Consider the following 17211-nt stretch of genomic DNA (forward strand, 5'->3'; position numbering starts at 1 on the left):
TGGTGCTGGGATAACTGGCTAGCCATATGCAAAAGTTTGAAACTGGACCCCTTCCTTATACTGTGTACACAAATTAACTCAAGATGGATTAAAGACTTAAATGTAAAACTCAAAACTATAAAAGCCCTGGAAGGCGACTTAGGCAATACCATTCTGGACATAGGAACAGGCAAAGATTTTATGACAAAAATGCCAAAAGCAATTGCAACAAAAGAAAAAATTGACAAATGGAATCTAATTAAACTGAAGAATTTCTACACAGCAAAAGAAACTATCAACAGGGTGAACAGACAACCTACAGAATGGGAGAAAAATTATGCAAACTATGCATCTGACAAAGGTTTAATATCCAGCATCTATAAGGAACTTAAACAAATTTCCAAGAAAAAAACAAACAACCCCATTAAAAAGTGGGCAAAGGACATAAGCAAACACTTTTCATAAAAAGAATACATGGGGCCAACAATCATATGAAAAGAAGGTCAATATCATGATCATTCAAAAAATGCAAATCAAGACCAAAATGAGATACCATTTTATACCAGTCAGAATGGCTATTAATAAAAAGTCAAAAAATGCTGGCAAGGTTGTGGAGAAAAAGGGATGCTTTTACACTGTTGATGGGAGTGTAAATTAGTTCAACCATTGTGGAAGACAGGATGGCAATTCTTCAAAGACCTAAAAACAGAAATACCACTCAACCCACCAATCCTATTACTGGCTATATACCTAAAGGAATATAAATTGTTCTATTAAAGACATGCACACATATGTTTACTGCAGCACTATTCACAATAGCAAAGACATGGAATCAACCTAAATGTCCATCAGTGGTAGACTGAATAAAGAAAATGTAGTAAATATACATTATGGAATACTGTGCAGCCATAAAAAAGAATGAGATCATGTCCTTTGCAGGAATATGGGTGGAGCTGGAGGGTATTATCCTTAGCAGACTAACACAGGAACAGAAAACCAAATGCCACATGTTCTCACTTACGAGTGTGAGCTAAATGATAAGAATGAATGGACACATAGAGGGAACAACACACACTGGGGCCTATCAGAAAATAGAGGCTGGGAAGAGGGAGAGGATCAAGGAAAATAGTTAATGGGTACTAGGCTTAGTACCTGGGTAGCAAAATAATCTGTACAACAAACCCCCATGACACAAGTTTACCTATATAACAATCCTGCACAAGTACTCTGAACTTAAAAGTTAAGAAAATAACAGCAGTAATAATAGCTAACATTTGTTGAGAAAAAATGAGTTTAGAAATAATTTTCAGATATATTTCCTTTTTTTTGCCTGTACCCACAAAGTAAAAGAAGCAAAAGCTTTTAACAACACACAGCCCTGATCCTATTGGAGTTGGACTGGCCACTGATTATTTTTTTCAGTGAATAATATTTGAAAAGACCTCAAATGATTTCATCTCCATGGCCATGTGAGGAAAAAGCCTTAATATTCTCATTATTTCTTCCATTCCAATCACCTCAGCACTTATGGTCATGAAAAAAAAAATCTGATAGCTTTATTGAACTAACCATTTCCTGGGAACCCAGGTCCAAGTTAACCAATTCCGCTAGAAAAAAGCCATACAATTCTATGTGCTGATGCCAAGACCTTCAATATTGCTTGGAAATCTACTCATTTGTAATCTGCTCCTCTCCATCCCCTTAACAGTTCTTTCAAATATTTATCATTCATATCAAGCAAAGCCCATGATCCCACCTTTCTTGGGTTTTAGCAATATTTATTTTATTCCACAAAACATAAAGGCTGTTAGAGGAATGCCCTAAATTTACTGTGCCCTCCTAGTTTAGTGTAAGAAATATCTTCTCTTGTCTACGACTATTATTAAATATATGTATTTTATCTTACTCCTTTATATTACCTCAGACCCTGAGGACCATCATCTAATCTCTCTACTATATCTTGTATTTTTCTCTCTACTTCAGCTCCTGCCACTCAATCTCTAAATATAATCATGCCTATCCCACCTTTGAAGAAAAATTCTTCACCACTTAAAAAAAAAAAAGATAAAATCTTTCCTTTTATAGTCACACTCCTTGTAATCATTCTCCACTCCATTGACCTCTGGACTTTATCTCCAAATTCCTCATCAATCTGCTGTGGTCTAGGTTCCATTCTAAATCACAGAAAGAACAACTGGATGCTAAATCCATGCACACTTTCTACTTCTTATATCATTTGATTTCTCTGCAGCATTTGACACTGCTGATCACTTCTTTTGTAGTTTCATGTATATATATTTGTCTGCTCAACATTTCTTTGGGGAATCACTCTTCTCTCCTTAATCCATTTGGTACAGATGGGGCTGACCCACCTCTCCAGATAGGTTGTGATACAAACCTGACCAATCAGAATACTCATCAACCTTCAACACAGTGGACGGGTCAGAAATAGGCATATAACTTATGCCAAGACAATTAAAACCTTTCCCAGATTTTAAAAACTGGAATTTAATAGCAAACCTTTTTAAAATGTCAATGTTGTGAGGATTATGTAAATCTAAAGCTATTGATGACCATTTTTATCAACACATAAAAACAACCTGCCTAAAAATTCAGTGGAACAAAGCAGAGACTAAGGCACATTTCAGCTGTGCCTAAAAACCATTATATCCCTAGACTTTCTAGCTACCTGAGCTAATACATTCCGTTTTTTTAGTTAAGCTATGTGAGATGAATTTATATTGCTCAAAATGGAGCCATCTTTAATAATACATCCTTCTTGAAACTCTTGTGTTTTTTGTGACTATTTATCCTATTTTTCTCCCAACTCCCAGTCACTCTCAGACTCTTGTGTAAGTATCCTTTTTCTACCTATTTCTTAAAGATATTCCATGAGATTTGTTTCTTCATCCTCTTCTCACTCTCTCTAAGTTCACCCTGTAATAATAATAACTTCACATTTTTAGTATCTAGATAGATTTAGGTATATAATTTTCTCATTATGACTATCCTACAAGGTATAATTTTTTATACTTTATAGAAGGAGAAACTGAATTTGGGAAGTTAAGCAAGTTGCTCTAAGTCACATAGCTAGTAAGTGTTAGAGCTGGAATTAGAACCATGTTATCTCTGATGTCAGTGCCCGTAATATGTTTAAATACAGCATTTATTCATTCATCAAGTATTTGAGTGCCTACTACATTGCTGATACTCTTTCAACCACGGGGAATTCAGTAGTAACCAAGGCAGACAAAAGTCCCTGTGTTAATGTGTCTTACTTTCTAAAGATGGGTGGAAGACAGATTATTCCTCCTAAAAAGAAATGCATTGTTTTAGCCACAGCAATAAAGCAAATACAGTTTATAAATATTGTAAAGGAAAAAGAAAAATTGTCATTTTTTTGCAGATGACATGATTATGAACATAGCAACTGATATAAATGTATCAAGGTCTCTAGACACAAAGTCAATATACAAAAACCAATTATATTCCTATATCGTAGCAAAAACAATTCAAAAATGAAATTTTGAAATACAATTTTAATAGTATCAAAACATTAAATATCTAGAAACAAATCTAACTAAAGAGCAAAATCTCTACACTGAAAATATAAATCATTGTTGAAATAAATTGAAGAAAACCTATATAAATGAAGGAAAGGGATATACCTGACTCATGAATTAGAAGACTTAATATTGTTAACATAGTAGTTGTCCCTCAGTTCACCTCTATATTCAACATAATTCTAATAAAAATTTCAGCAGAGTTTTGTGTCTATAGAAATTAGCAAGTTGATGTGCTCGCTTCAGCAGCACATATACTAAAATTGGAACGATACAGAGAAGATTAGCAAAAAAAAAGAAATTAGCAAGTTGATTCTAAAATGTATATAGAAATGCAAATGACCTAGAAAAGCCAAAAAATTGTTGAAGAACAACAAAAAAGCTAGAAGACTTACACTTCCATATCACGAATTATAACACTATAGCAAAGTTACAGAAATTAGGACACTATGATATTGCCATAAGGATAGACAAATAAAGCAATGAAACAGAATAGTCTGGTTGAAAGACCCACACTGAGGCCTGGCATGGTAGCTCATGCCTGTAATCCCAGCACTTTGGGAGACTGAGGCTGGCAGATCACGTGAGGTCAGGAGTTCAAGACCACCCTGGCCAACATGGTGAAACCCTGTCTCTTCTAAAAGTACAAAAATTAGCTGGGCAGGGTGGCAGGCACCTGTAATCCCAGCTACTTGGGAGGCTGAGGCATGAGAATCTTTAGAAGAAAACAGAATATCCCGATTTGGGGGTAGGAAAAGATCTCTTAAAACATAAAAAGTGCTAACCATAAAAGAAAACATTTTGAGAAGTGGACAAAATTAAGAACATCTGTTCACCAGAAAACACCACTAAAAGAATGAAAAGGGGCCAGGTGTGGTGGCTCAGGCCTGTAATCTCAACACTTTGGGAGGGAGAAGTGGACAGATTGTTTGAGTTTAGGAGTTTGAGATCCACCAGAGCAACATAAAAAGACCTCATTTCTACAAAAAAAAATTTTTTTTTGTTTAAATTAGCCAACCAGGATGGTGTACACCTGTAGTCCCAGTTACTTAGGAGATTTAGGTAGGAGGATTGCTTGAGCTGAGAAGTTTGAGGCTGCACTGAGCCATGATCATGTCACTGTATTCCAGCCTGGGTGACAGAAAAGGCAAGCAAGTTATGAGAAAAGACATTTATAATGCCTATGTTCATCAAAGGCTTTTATCTGACTATACAGAGAATGCCTATAAATCAATAAGAAAAGACAGACAAACCAGTAGAAAAATGGACAAGACTTGAGCAGATACTCTATCAAAGAGAATATTCAAATAGCTCATAAACAGAGAAAAAATGTGTTCAAGTTATCAATGGAAAATGCAAATTAAAATCACAATGAGATACCACCACATACCCATTAAAATAACTAAAAACAACAACAACAAAATCAGATAATACCAAATGTTGGCAAGGATATGGAATACAGGAATTCTATTTATTTCTTGTTTCTTTTTTCTTTATACATCTGTCAACTCATACCTATAGTGGAATACAGGAATTCTGATACCTTGCTGGTGAGAATGTCAATTGGTACAACCACTTTGGAAAATGGCTTGACACTATTTAATAAAACTGAACTCTATGACACAGCATTTATACTCCTGGATACATGCAAATAGAAATGAATCTATATGTCTACCAAAGACATGTAGAGAAATGTTTATGGCAATTTTTTGTGTACTAACCAAATCTGGAAACTATTAAATTGTCCATCAATGGTAGACTAAATGAATAAATTTTAATATAGTTATACAATAATATACTATGTAGGAATGAATAACAACTGTTAAAAGAAAAACTTTAAACAAATTAAACAGAGTTTAATTGAACAAAAAACAATTCAGGAATCAGGCAGCCTCCAGAACCAGAACAGGATCAGAGCAACTCCAGGGCTGCCACAGGGTTGGATATCATTTATGGACAGAAAAAGGAAAGTGATATACAGAAAACAGAAGTGAGGTGCAGAAACAAATGGATTGGTTACAGCTCGGCACTTGCCTCATTCGAAATTGGTTTGAACAGCTGACAGTGGTTGACTGGTTTGGCGACTGTGATCGGCTCACACTCAGCTACTTGTTACAACAGTAGGTTATGGTCTTTTTACACATCAAGTTTGGTTACAGTTCACTATGTATGGAGAAACCTTTAGCCCAACTGAAAATTTGGAGGCAGCTTTGGACCAAACTTGATTTAACACAACTAATACCATGCAACATGACCCTGAGTGATTATATTGTTGAGTTACAACAGATACAAAAGAGCACATATTCTAATTCCATTAATATAAAGATTGAAAGCAAGCTAAATTAATCTGTAGTGTTAGAAGTCAAGGGAGTGACTGAAAGAAAGGGGAGAGGGAGGGAGAAAGAGAAAGAGAGAGATGGGCTGGGAAGAGAGAAAAAGAAAGAAGGAAGAAGGCAAGGGAGAGGGAATAAGAGATAAGGGTCGGGGGAGGAGAAAAGGAAGAAGAAAGGAGGGAGAGAGGGAGGAAGAGAGGAAAAGAAAGAAAATAGATGGAGAAGGAAGGAAGGAAGAGAGGAAGGGAGGGAGGGAAAGGGAAAAAAGATAGTGTTACTTTTGGAGAGAGGTTGTGACTGGAGAGGTGACAAAAAGGAGTTCCAGACCCTAGAGATGATCTTTATATTTTCTGTGGAAAAATATATATGACATTTATTATTTTAATCATTTGCAATATTTTTCCTTCTGAGTCTGGCTTATTTCACCTAACATAACATCCTCCAGTTCCATCCATGTTGTTGCAGATGACAGGATCTTATTCTTTTTTATGGCTGGAATCATCATGGAATAAGTACTATTCCACTGTGTACATGTGCCACATTTTCTTTATCCATTCATTTGTTGGACAGTTAGGTTGTTTCCAAATCTTGGTTATTGTGAATTGTGCTGCAGTAAACATCGGAGTGCAGCTATCTGGTGATATACTGATTTCCTTTATTTGAGTTATATACCTAGCAGTGGGATTGCTGGATCATATAATAGCTCTATTTTTAGTTTTTTTATGGAACCCCAATACCATTCTTCATAGTGGTTGTACTAATTTACATTCCCACCAAGAGTATATAAGGGTTCTCCTTTCTCCACATCCTTGCCGGCATTCGTTATTGTCTGTCTTTTGGATAAAAACCATTTTAACCGGGGTAACATGATACCTCATTGTACTTTTGATTTGGATTTATCTGATCATCAATGATGTTAAGCACCTTTTCATATACCTATTTGCAATTTTGTATGTCTTCCTTTGAGAAATATCTATTCAGATCTTTTGTCCATTTTAAATCAGATTGTTATATTTTTTCCTATTCATTTGTGAGCTCCTTATATATTCCAGTTATTAATCCCATGCCAGATGGATAGTTTGGAAATATTTTCTCCCATTCTGTGGATTGTCTCTTCAACTTGTTGATTTTTCCTTTGCTGTGCAGAAGCTGTTTAAATTGATGTGATCCCATTTGTTCACTTTTGCTTTGGTTGCCTGTGCTTTTGCTCAAGAAATCTTTGCTCAGTCCAATGTCCTGGAGAGTTTCCCCAGTGTTTTCTTTCAGTAGTTTCATAGTTTGAGGTCATAGATTTAAGTTTTTAATCCATTTTTATTTGGTTTGTGTATATGGTGAAAGATAGGTTCTAGTATTATTCTTCTGCATATGAATACACAGTTTTCCTATTTATTGAAGAGAGTGTTCTTCCCCCAATGTTTGTTCTTAGCACCTTTGTTAAGAATGAGTTCACTGTAGATGTATGCATTTATTTCTGGGTTCTGTATTCTATCCCATTGGTCTATATGTCTGCTATATTCTATCCTGTTGGTCTATATGTCATGGTACTGCTTTTATGCCAGTACCATGCTGTTTTGGTTACTATAGCTCTGTAATATAATTTGAAGTCAGGTAATGTGAGTCACATTCCTCCAGTTTTGTTCTTTTTACTCAGGATGGCTTTGGCTATTCTAAGTTTTTATGGTTCCATATAAATTTTAGGATTATTTTTTTCTATTTCAGTGAAGAATGTCATTGGTATTTTAATAGAGGTTTCACTGAATCTGTAGATTGCTTTGGGTAGTATGGACATTTTAACAATATTTATTCTTTCAATCCATGAACATGGGATGTCTTTTCATTTTGTGTGTGCTCTCTTCAATCAATTTATTGCATCAGCGTTTTATAGTTTTCATTGTAGAGATCTTTCACTTCTTTGGTTAATTCCTAAATATTTAATTTTATGTGTAGCTATTGCAAATGGGATTACCTTCTTGATTTCTTTTTCAGATTATTTTCTGTTGGCACCTAGAAATGCTACTGGTTTTCATATGTTGATTTTTGTATCCTGCTACTTTAATGAATTTATTAGTTTTAATATTATTCTGATGGAGTCTTTAGGATTTTTGAAATATGAGGTAATATAATCTGCAAATAAGGATAATTTGAATTCTTTCTTTCCATTTTGGATGCCTTTTATTTCTTTCTCTTGTCTGATTACTCTAGCTAGGACCTCCAGTGCTATGTTGAATAACATTGGTAAAAAATGGGCACCCTTATCTTGTTCCAGATCTTAGAAGAAAGGCTGTCAGTTTTTTCCCATTCAGTATGATATTAGCTGTGGGTCTGTCATATATGGCTTTTATTCTGTTGAGGTATATTCATTCTATACTCAGTTTTTTGAGGGATTTTATTATGAAGAGCTGTTGAATTTCATCAAATGCATTTTCAGCATCAGTTGAAATGATCATATGGTGTTTGTCCTTCATTCTGTTGATATGGCATGTCACAAGTTATTAATTTACATATGTTGAACCATCCTTGCATCCCTGGGATGAATCCCAATTAATGAAGGATTTACAAAAATTGTTATTTTATTTTAAGTTCCAGGATACATGTGCAGGATGTACAGGTTTGTCACATAGTTAAACATGTGCCGTGGTTGTTTGCTGCACCTATCAACCCATCACCTAGGCATTAAGCCCCACATGTATTAGCTATTTATAGCTGATGCTCCACCTCACCCCACACCCCTCCAATAGGCCCCAGTGTGTGTTGTTTCCCTCCCTGTGTCCATGCATTCTCTTTGTTCAGCTCCCACTTATAAGTGAAAACATGCAGTGTTTGGTTTTTTCGTTCCTGTGTTAGTTTGCTGAAGATAATGACTTACATCTTCATCCATGTCCCTGCAAAGGACACGGTTTCATTCTTTTTTATGGTTGCATAGTATTCGATGGTGTATATGTACCACATTTTCTTTATCCATTCTATCATTGATGGGTATTTGGGTTGACTTCATGTCTTTACTATTGTAAATAGTGCTACAATGAACATACATGTGCATGTATCTTTATAGTGGAATGATTTATATTTTGGGGGGTGTATACCCAGTAATGGGATTGCTGGGTCAAATGGTACTTCTGATTCTAGGTCTTTGAGGAATCACCACACTGTCTTCCACAATGGTTGAACTAATTACATTCCTACCAATGTTGTAAAAGCATTCCTATTTCTCCAAAGCCTTGCAGCATTTGTTGTGTCTTTACTTTTTAATAATTGCCAATGAATTATCTTTTTGATGTGTTGTTCAATTTGGTTTGCTAGTATTTTGTGGGGGATTTTGCTTCAATGTTCATCAGAAATATTGGCCTATAATTTTCTTTTATTAAGAAAAATCATATTGTAGCTGAATATTGTTATCTTTTTCTGGGTTTGGAAAGTTTTCTGTTTTTATCCTTTTAAATAAACTTTCTACCCAAATCTCTCTTTCTACCTTCTCTTTAAGGTCATTAACTCTTAACTTTGTCCTTTTAAGGCATTTTCTAGATACTGTAGGCATGCTTCATTCTTTTTTATAGTTTTCTCTCCTCTGGCTGTATTTTCAAATTGCCTGTCTTCAAACTCACTAATTCTTTCTTCTGCTTGATCAGTACTGCAATTGAGGGACCATGATGCATTCTTCAGTATGTCAATTGAATTTTTCAGCTCCAGAATTTTTGCTTGATTTTTTAAAAAATATTTTAATTTCTTTATTAAATTTATCTGGTAAGATTCTGAATTCCTTCTCTGTGTTCTCTTGAATTTCATTAACTTCCTCAAAACAACTGTTTTGAATTCTCTGTCTGAAAGATCAAATGTCTCTGTGACTCTGGGATTGGTCACTATGTTCCCTTACTTTTTTTGGTAAGGTCATGATGTTTGTGGATGTTCATTGATGTCTGGGCATTGAAGAGTTAGGTACTTACTATAGTCTTCACAGTCTGGGCTTGTTTGTACCCATCCTTCTTGGGAATGCTTTCTATGTATTCAAAGGGAATTGAGTGTTGTAATCTAAGTCTTCAGTCACTGCAGCCATATCTGCATTAGAGGGCACCCCAAACCCACTAACACTGTGACTCTTGAAGCTTTGTAGAGGTACTGCCTTGGTTGTCTTGGGTAAGATCCCGGAGAATTCTTGGGATTACCAGGCAGATATCCTTGTCCTCTTTCCTTACATCTCCCCCAACCTCTGAATCTCCCTCTGTGCTGAGATGCCTGGACTTGTGGAAGGAGTGACATAAGCCCCACCATGGCCACCACCACTGGGACTGTGCCAGGTCCAACCTGAAGCCAGCACAGTACTGGATCTCACCCAAGGCCTCTGGCAGCTATTGTCTGGCTACTGCTGATGTTTATTCAAGGCCCAAGGGCTCTTTAGTCGGCAGGTAGAGGATCCAGCCTGGCTTGTTTCTTTTCCTTCAGGGCAACAAGTTCTCTTCTAGCCCATGGTGGTTCTAGAAATGCTGTCTGGTAACTAGGGCCTAGAGTTGGTAACTTTAGAAATCTACTTGGTGTTTCATTTTACTGTGGCTTAGCAGGCACCCAAGTTGCAAGACAACATCCTTTTTACTCTTACCTTTTTCTTCCTCAATCAGATGGAGTCTTTCCCATGACCACCACAGCTGGGAATGCACTGGGTCATACCTGAATCCTGCATGGCACTGGGTCTCACCCAAGGCAGTGAGTACTGCCTGACTACCGCTGATGTTCATTCAAGACCCAGGGTCTCTTTAGTCATCAGGTGAAGAATCCTACCAGGACTGGGTTCTTCCCCTCAAGACAGTAGATTCCCTTCTGGCCCAGGATGTGTCTAAAATTGTCGTCTGGGAGGTAGGGCCTAGCATGGACTCCAGGACTCTGCTTGGTGCTTCATTTTACTGTAGCTGAGCTGGTATCCAAATTGCAAGACAAAGCCCTCTTTACTCTCCTCTTCTCCTTTCCTCAATTGGAAGGAGTCTCTGCCAAAGTACTGTCTGGAGTTGGGGGAGGCGTGACACAACCACTCCCTTAGCTGCCCCACTGGTGTCTCACTAGGTCATGTACACTCCAAGTCTACTGGCTTTGAGCCCAGTACCAGCACCAGGACTTGCCCAGGAATTACAGTCCTTGTAGCCTAAATTGCCTTTCAAGTTTATTTAGAACCCCAGAGCACTTTAGATCTCAGTGGTGGGCTAGCTGGAACTCTCAGGTTCTGACTGCTGGGATGGACAATTCCCCTCTGGCCGGGGCTGATCTAAATGCTTTCTCTGTGGACACCAGCTGAATTCTGCCCCATGTTGCTTTCCGCTGTGACAGGACAGCACTGCATTACAATGCAAAGTCCCATAGTCACTGTACTCTCCCTGCCCCAAGCATCATATTCTTTCTCTGTACTAAGAGGCCACTGCTAGGAGATGGAGGAAGGGTGGTATAGACAATTCAAGACTGTCTTTCCTATTCTCTTCAATGCCTCTTTCCTTGATATGATATTAAAAGCAGGTATTGTGATCACTCACCTGATTTTTGGTTCTTATGAAGGTGCTTGCTTCTGTGGATCGTTATTCAATGTGGTGTTCCTGTGGGGAAGATGATCACTGGAGAGTTCTGTTAGGCTATCTTGCTCTGCCTCTCTCAAAATTTCATCTTTTAAAGAAAAATTTATTTTATTTTAAGTTTTGGGATACATGTGCAGGATGTGCAGGTTTGTTACATAGGTAAGCATGTGCCATGGTGATTTGCTGCACCTATCAACCCATCACCTAGGTATTAAGCCCCACATGCATTAGCTATTTATCCTGGTGTTCTCCTTCCTCCACCCCCAAAATTTCATTTTTTCAATGGGTGAATGATATTTCATTGTACATATATACCTCATTTTGTTTATCCATTCATCTGTGGATGGATGCTTGAGTTGTTTCCACTGTTTACTGATTGCTTATAATGCTGCTATGAACATTGATGTGCAAGTTATCTGAGTCCCTGCTTTCAACTTTTTTGGATATATACATAGGAGTGGGATTGCTGGGTCATATGTAGTTCTAGGTTTACCTTAAAAAATTAAACTATATTACTATTATTGATCATTATTGTTGATTTTTTTAAGAGACAGGGTCTTGGTATGCTACCTAGGCTGTAACTGAACTCCTGGGCTTAAGCAATCCCCTCACCTCAGCCTGCCAAGTATCTGGGACTACAGGCACATGCCACTGTGCCCAGCTCTATGTTTAATGTTTTGAGAATTCACAATAATTTTCCACAATGGCTGCACCACTTTGCATTCCCACCAGCAATGCACAAGAGTTCCAATTTCTGTACATTCTTACCAACACTTGTTATTTTCTGAGTTTTTGTTTGTTTGTTTTGGTTTTCTTATAACCATCTTAGTAAGTGTGAAGTGGTATCTCATTGTAGTTATGATTTGCATTTCCTAATAACTCATAATGTTGAACATCTTTTCATGTGCTTATTGGCCATTTGTATATTTTCTTAGGAGAAATGTCTGTTCAAATCCTTTGCCCATTTTTGAATTAGGTTGTTTTATTGTTATTGAGTTTTAGAAGTTCTTTATGTATTCTAAATATTAATTCCTTATCAGTTATATGTTTTATAAATATTTTCTCTCATTTACTACATCATCTTTTCAATTTTTACATAATTCTTCAATGTACAAAAGTTTTTAATTTTGAAGTTTATTTTATCTTTTTTTATTTGTTTTCTGTGCTCTTGGTGTTATATCTATGAAGTCATTGTTAAAGCCATCATCATGAAGATCTTCCACAAGTTTTCATTTTTCATCTAAGAGTTGTATGGCTTTGTTTGCTTGTTTGTTTGTTTTTAGAGACAGGGTCTCACTCTGTTGCCCAAGGTGGAATGCAGTGGCATAATCATGGCTCACTGCAGCCTTGACCTCCTGGGCTCAAGTGATCCTCCCACCTTAGCCTCTCGAGTAGCTGGGACTATAGGTGTGTATCACCAAGCCTGGCTAATTTGTTTTTTTAATTTTTTGTAGAAACAGGGTCTAACTATGTTGCCCAAGCTGGGAGAGTTGTATAGTTTTCTCTCTTCAGTTTAGATCTTTGATTAGTTTTGAGTTCATTTTTATATATGATATAAGATGAAGGACCAACTTAATTCTTTTACATGACATGTCAGATCGTCTCAGCACCATTTGTGAAAAGATTATTCTTTCCCTATTGAATGGTCTTGAAACCCTAGTCACAAATCGATTGACAATATATATATATGAGACTTTATTTCTGGCCTCTCTATCTTATTTTATTGATCTATATGTCTGTCCTTATGACAGTACTGTTTTATTTGCTGTAGCTTTGTAGTAAGTCTCAAAGTTGGGTAGTGCAAATCCTCCAAGTTTATTCCTTGTTTTCAAGATTTATTTTGGCTATTCAAGGTCCCCTGCAGTTTCATATTAATCTGAGGATCACTTTTTCTATTTCTGTGAAAAAGACTTTTGGAATTTTGATTACATTGAATCTGTAGATCACTTTGGGTAGAATTGATATCTTAATGTGAAGTATTCCTATCTATGAATAGGGATCTTTTTCCATTTATTTCTGTTTTCTTTAATTTCTTTCAGCAATGTTTTATAGTTTTCAGCATATACCTTTCACTTCCTTGGTTAGATTTATTTCTAAGTATTTTATTCTTTTAGCTGCTTCTATAAATGGAATTGCTTTTCTTTTTTCTCCCTGTTATTTTTTTAGAGACAGGGTCTCCCTCTGTTGCCCAGACTGGAGTGCAGTGATGTAATCATAGCTCACTGCACCCTTGAACTCCTGGGCTCAAGCAGTTCTCCCACCTCAGCCTACCAATAGCTGGAACTATAGATATGTGCCACCATGCCTGGCTTTTTTTTTTTGTACAGACAGGGTCTCATATGTTTCACTATTGAATTTGTTCAATAGCTCTAGTAGTTTTTTTGTGGATTCTTTCAATATATAGGATCTGTGAATAGAGACAGTTTTACCTCTTTCTTTCCAATTTGGATGCCTTTTATTTGTCTTGTCATATAGCTCTGGCTAGAACTTCTGGTATGTTGTTGAACAGCAATGGTGGAAGTAGGCATTCTTTTCTTGTTCCTGATTTTAGGGAGAAAGCTTTCTGTGTTCCATTACTGAGTATCATGTTAACTGTGGATTTTTTTTTTTTTTTTTTTGAGTCAGGGTCACTCTCTGTCACCAAGACTGGAATGAGTGGCATGATCATAGCTCACTGAAGCCTGAGACTCCAGGGTTCAAATGATCCTTCCACCTTAGCCCCCCAGGTAGCTGTGACTATAGTCATGTGCTACCACCATACCCAGCTAATTTTTAAATTTTTTGTAGAGACAGGGCCTCAGTATGTTACTCAGGTTGGTCTCAAACTCCTGGACTCAAGCAGTCCTCCCACCTCAGTCTCCTAAAGGGCTCGGATTACAGGCATGAGCCACCACACCTGGCCAATTGTGGATTTTTAAATAACTACCCTTTATTATTTTGAGGTATGTTATCTCCATATGCATTGAGATAATTATGTGGCTTTTCCCCTTCATTTTTTGAATGTGATGGGTTACATTTCTTGATTTTCTTATGTTGAGCCACCTTTGCATTCCTGAGATAAATCTAGAAAGATTTCATGTTGAAAAGGCTTTTATTATGGTCTTGGATTTGATTTGTTAATATTTTGTTGAGGATTTTTGCATCTATATTCATAAGGAATATTGGTCTATAATTTTCTTGTGACGTCTATCTAGCTTTAGTATCAGAGTAATTCTATCATCATAGAATGAATGAGGAAGTGTTCCCTCCTCTTTAATTTTTTGAAGTATTTGGTAAGAATTCATTTTAATTCTTCTTTAAATATTTGACAGAATTCACTAGTGAAGCCATCTGATCCAAGACTTTTCTTTGTTGGGAAGTTTCTGATCACTGATTTGATCTGTTTGTTTGTTAGAGATCTAATATGGTTTGAATGTGTGTCCCTTCCAAATCTCATGTTGAAATGTGACCTGTGATGTTGGTAGTGGGGCTAGTGGGAGGTTTTTGGGTTATGGGTGGATCTCTCATGAATGGTTTGTTACTGTTCTTGCAGTCATGAGTGAGTTCTCATTCTATCAGTTCATGTGAGATCTGGTTGTTTAAAAGAGCCTGATACCCCTTCCCTCTCTCTCTTTCTCCCTCTCTCACCATGTGATATGCCAGCTCCCCTCTGCCTTCCACCATGATTATAAGCTTCTTGAGGCCTCACTGGGAACAGATGCTGGCACTGTTTCACATACAGCCTGCCGAACCATGAGCCAAATAAACCCTTTTTCTTTGTAAATTACCCAGTCTCAAGGATTTCTTTTTTTTTTTCCTTTCCAGGTATTCCTTTATAGCAACGCAAAATAAACTAACTAACACAGGATCTGTTGAGACTTTCTATTTCTTCTTGAGTCAGTTTAGGTAATTTCAAGGAATTGGTTCATTTCTTCTAGGTTATCCAATATGCTGGCATACAATTGCTCATAGTATTCTCTTATAATTGTTTTTTAAAATCTCTGCAAGGTTGGTGATAATGTCCTCACTTTCATTTCTGATTTTGGTTATTTATGTATCTTTGCTAATGTTTTTGTCAGTCTACCTCAAGGTACATTCATTCTGTTGATCTTTTCAAAGAACCAATTTTTGGTTAGAGTGTTTTTCTCTGCTATTTTTCTATTATCTCTTTTGTTTATCTCTACTTTAATCTTTATTATTTTCTTTCTTTGGTTGGTTTTGGGTTTAGTTTGCACTACTTTTTCTAGTTTCTTAAGGCATAAAGTTAGGTTATTGATTTGACTTTCTTTTTGTTTTTTTTGAGAAGGAGTCTTGCTCTGTCGCCAGGCTGGAATTCAGTGGCACAATCTTGGCTCACTGCAACCTCTGCCTCCCAGGTTCAAGCAATTCTCCTGCCTCAGCCTTCCGAGTAACTGGGACTACAGGTATGTGCCACCACGCCCGGCTAATTTTTGTATTTTTAGTAGAGACAGGGTTTCACCATGTTGGCCAGGATGGTCTCAATCTCTTGATCTTATGATCTGCTTGCCTCAGCCTCACAAAGTGCTGCGATAACAGGCATGAGACACTGCACCCAGCCGACATTTTTTTTAATGTAGTCACTTACAGCTATGATTTTCCCTCTGAGCCCTTTTTCTCACTGCATCCTATGAATTTTGGTATGTTGTGTATTCATTTTCATTTGTCTCTTATTATTTTCTAATATCCCTTGTGATTTTTTTTGACCCATTGGTTGTTTAAGAATGAGTTGTTTAAGGCCAGGCATCGTGGCTCATGCCTGTAATCCCAGCAGTTTGGGAGGCCAAGATGGGCGGATTACCTGAGATCAGGAGTTCAAGACCAGCTTGGCCAACATGGTGCAACCCTGTCTCTAGTAAAAATACCAAAAATTAGCTGGGTGTAGTGGTGGGTGCCTGTAATCCCAGCTACTCAGGAGGCTGAGATGGGAGAATTGCTTGAACTCGGGAGACGGAGGTTGAAGTGAGCTGAGATCACACCATTGTACTCCAGCCTAGGCAACAAGAGTGAAACTCCATCTCAAAAAAGAAAAAAAAAAAGAATGAATTGTTTATTTTCTGTAGCTTTGTACATTTTCTAGTTTTCCTTTATTGATTTCTAACTTCAAAGGGTTTTGCATTCTTCATTAAAGAACAGACAGATACTTTACATGGTATCTATTTTTAAAAATCTATTGAGACTTGTTTTGTGGCTTACCATATGGTCTATCCTGGAGAATGTGCCATGTGCACTTGAGAAAAATATGTATTCTGCTGTTATACTGGGTAGACTATTGTATATATGACTGTTAAGACTAATTGTAATTTTCACATGTGGTATAAAGAAGGCATCCAGATTCATCCCTTTACATGTAGATATCAGTTGTCATGGTACCATTTGTTGAGGAGACTACTTTTTCCATGTAATTGTCTTGGCACCCTTGTCAAAAATCAATTGGTTTCAGAGTAGAAGACGGACTTTTAAAAATAATCAATTGGTCATAGATGTATGGGTTTATTTCTGGACTCTCAATTTTATTCCATTGATCTATATGTCAATCCTTATGGCTGTACTACTTCAGTAAAGTTTTATAGCTTTCTTCATATTAGTCTGACACATTTCTGTTTGGTTTATTTCTAGATATTTAAAATTTTTTGTTGCTATAATGAGATGAAGCTTTATAAAATTGTATTTTCATTGATAACCAAAAATATAAAATATTTAAAATTAGTTATTGATAGGTAGTTCCTAGGAAATCAATTTACTTTTGTATTTTAATCTTGTATCCTGTGTTTGGCAGGCTTATAAAAA

General features: G+C 36.7%; 1 protein-coding gene and 1 pseudogene across 1 annotated transcript in view; both read left to right on the forward strand.

Moving 5' to 3' along the window:
• Positions 1-17211, forward strand: part of EFCAB5 (EF-hand calcium binding domain 5) — a 143570-nt gene that overhangs the window by 25825 nt on the left and 100534 nt on the right. The window lies entirely within an intron of this gene.
• On the forward strand, positions 3776-3831 carry LOC135271028 (U6 spliceosomal RNA; annotated as a pseudogene).

Source organism: Aotus nancymaae, unplaced genomic scaffold (genome assembly GCF_030222135.1).
Source record: "Aotus nancymaae isolate 86718 unplaced genomic scaffold, 86718_ANA_hifiasm-v0.15.2.pri h1tg000072l, whole genome shotgun sequence".
Taxonomy (NCBI): domain Eukaryota; kingdom Metazoa; phylum Chordata; class Mammalia; order Primates; family Aotidae; genus Aotus; species Aotus nancymaae.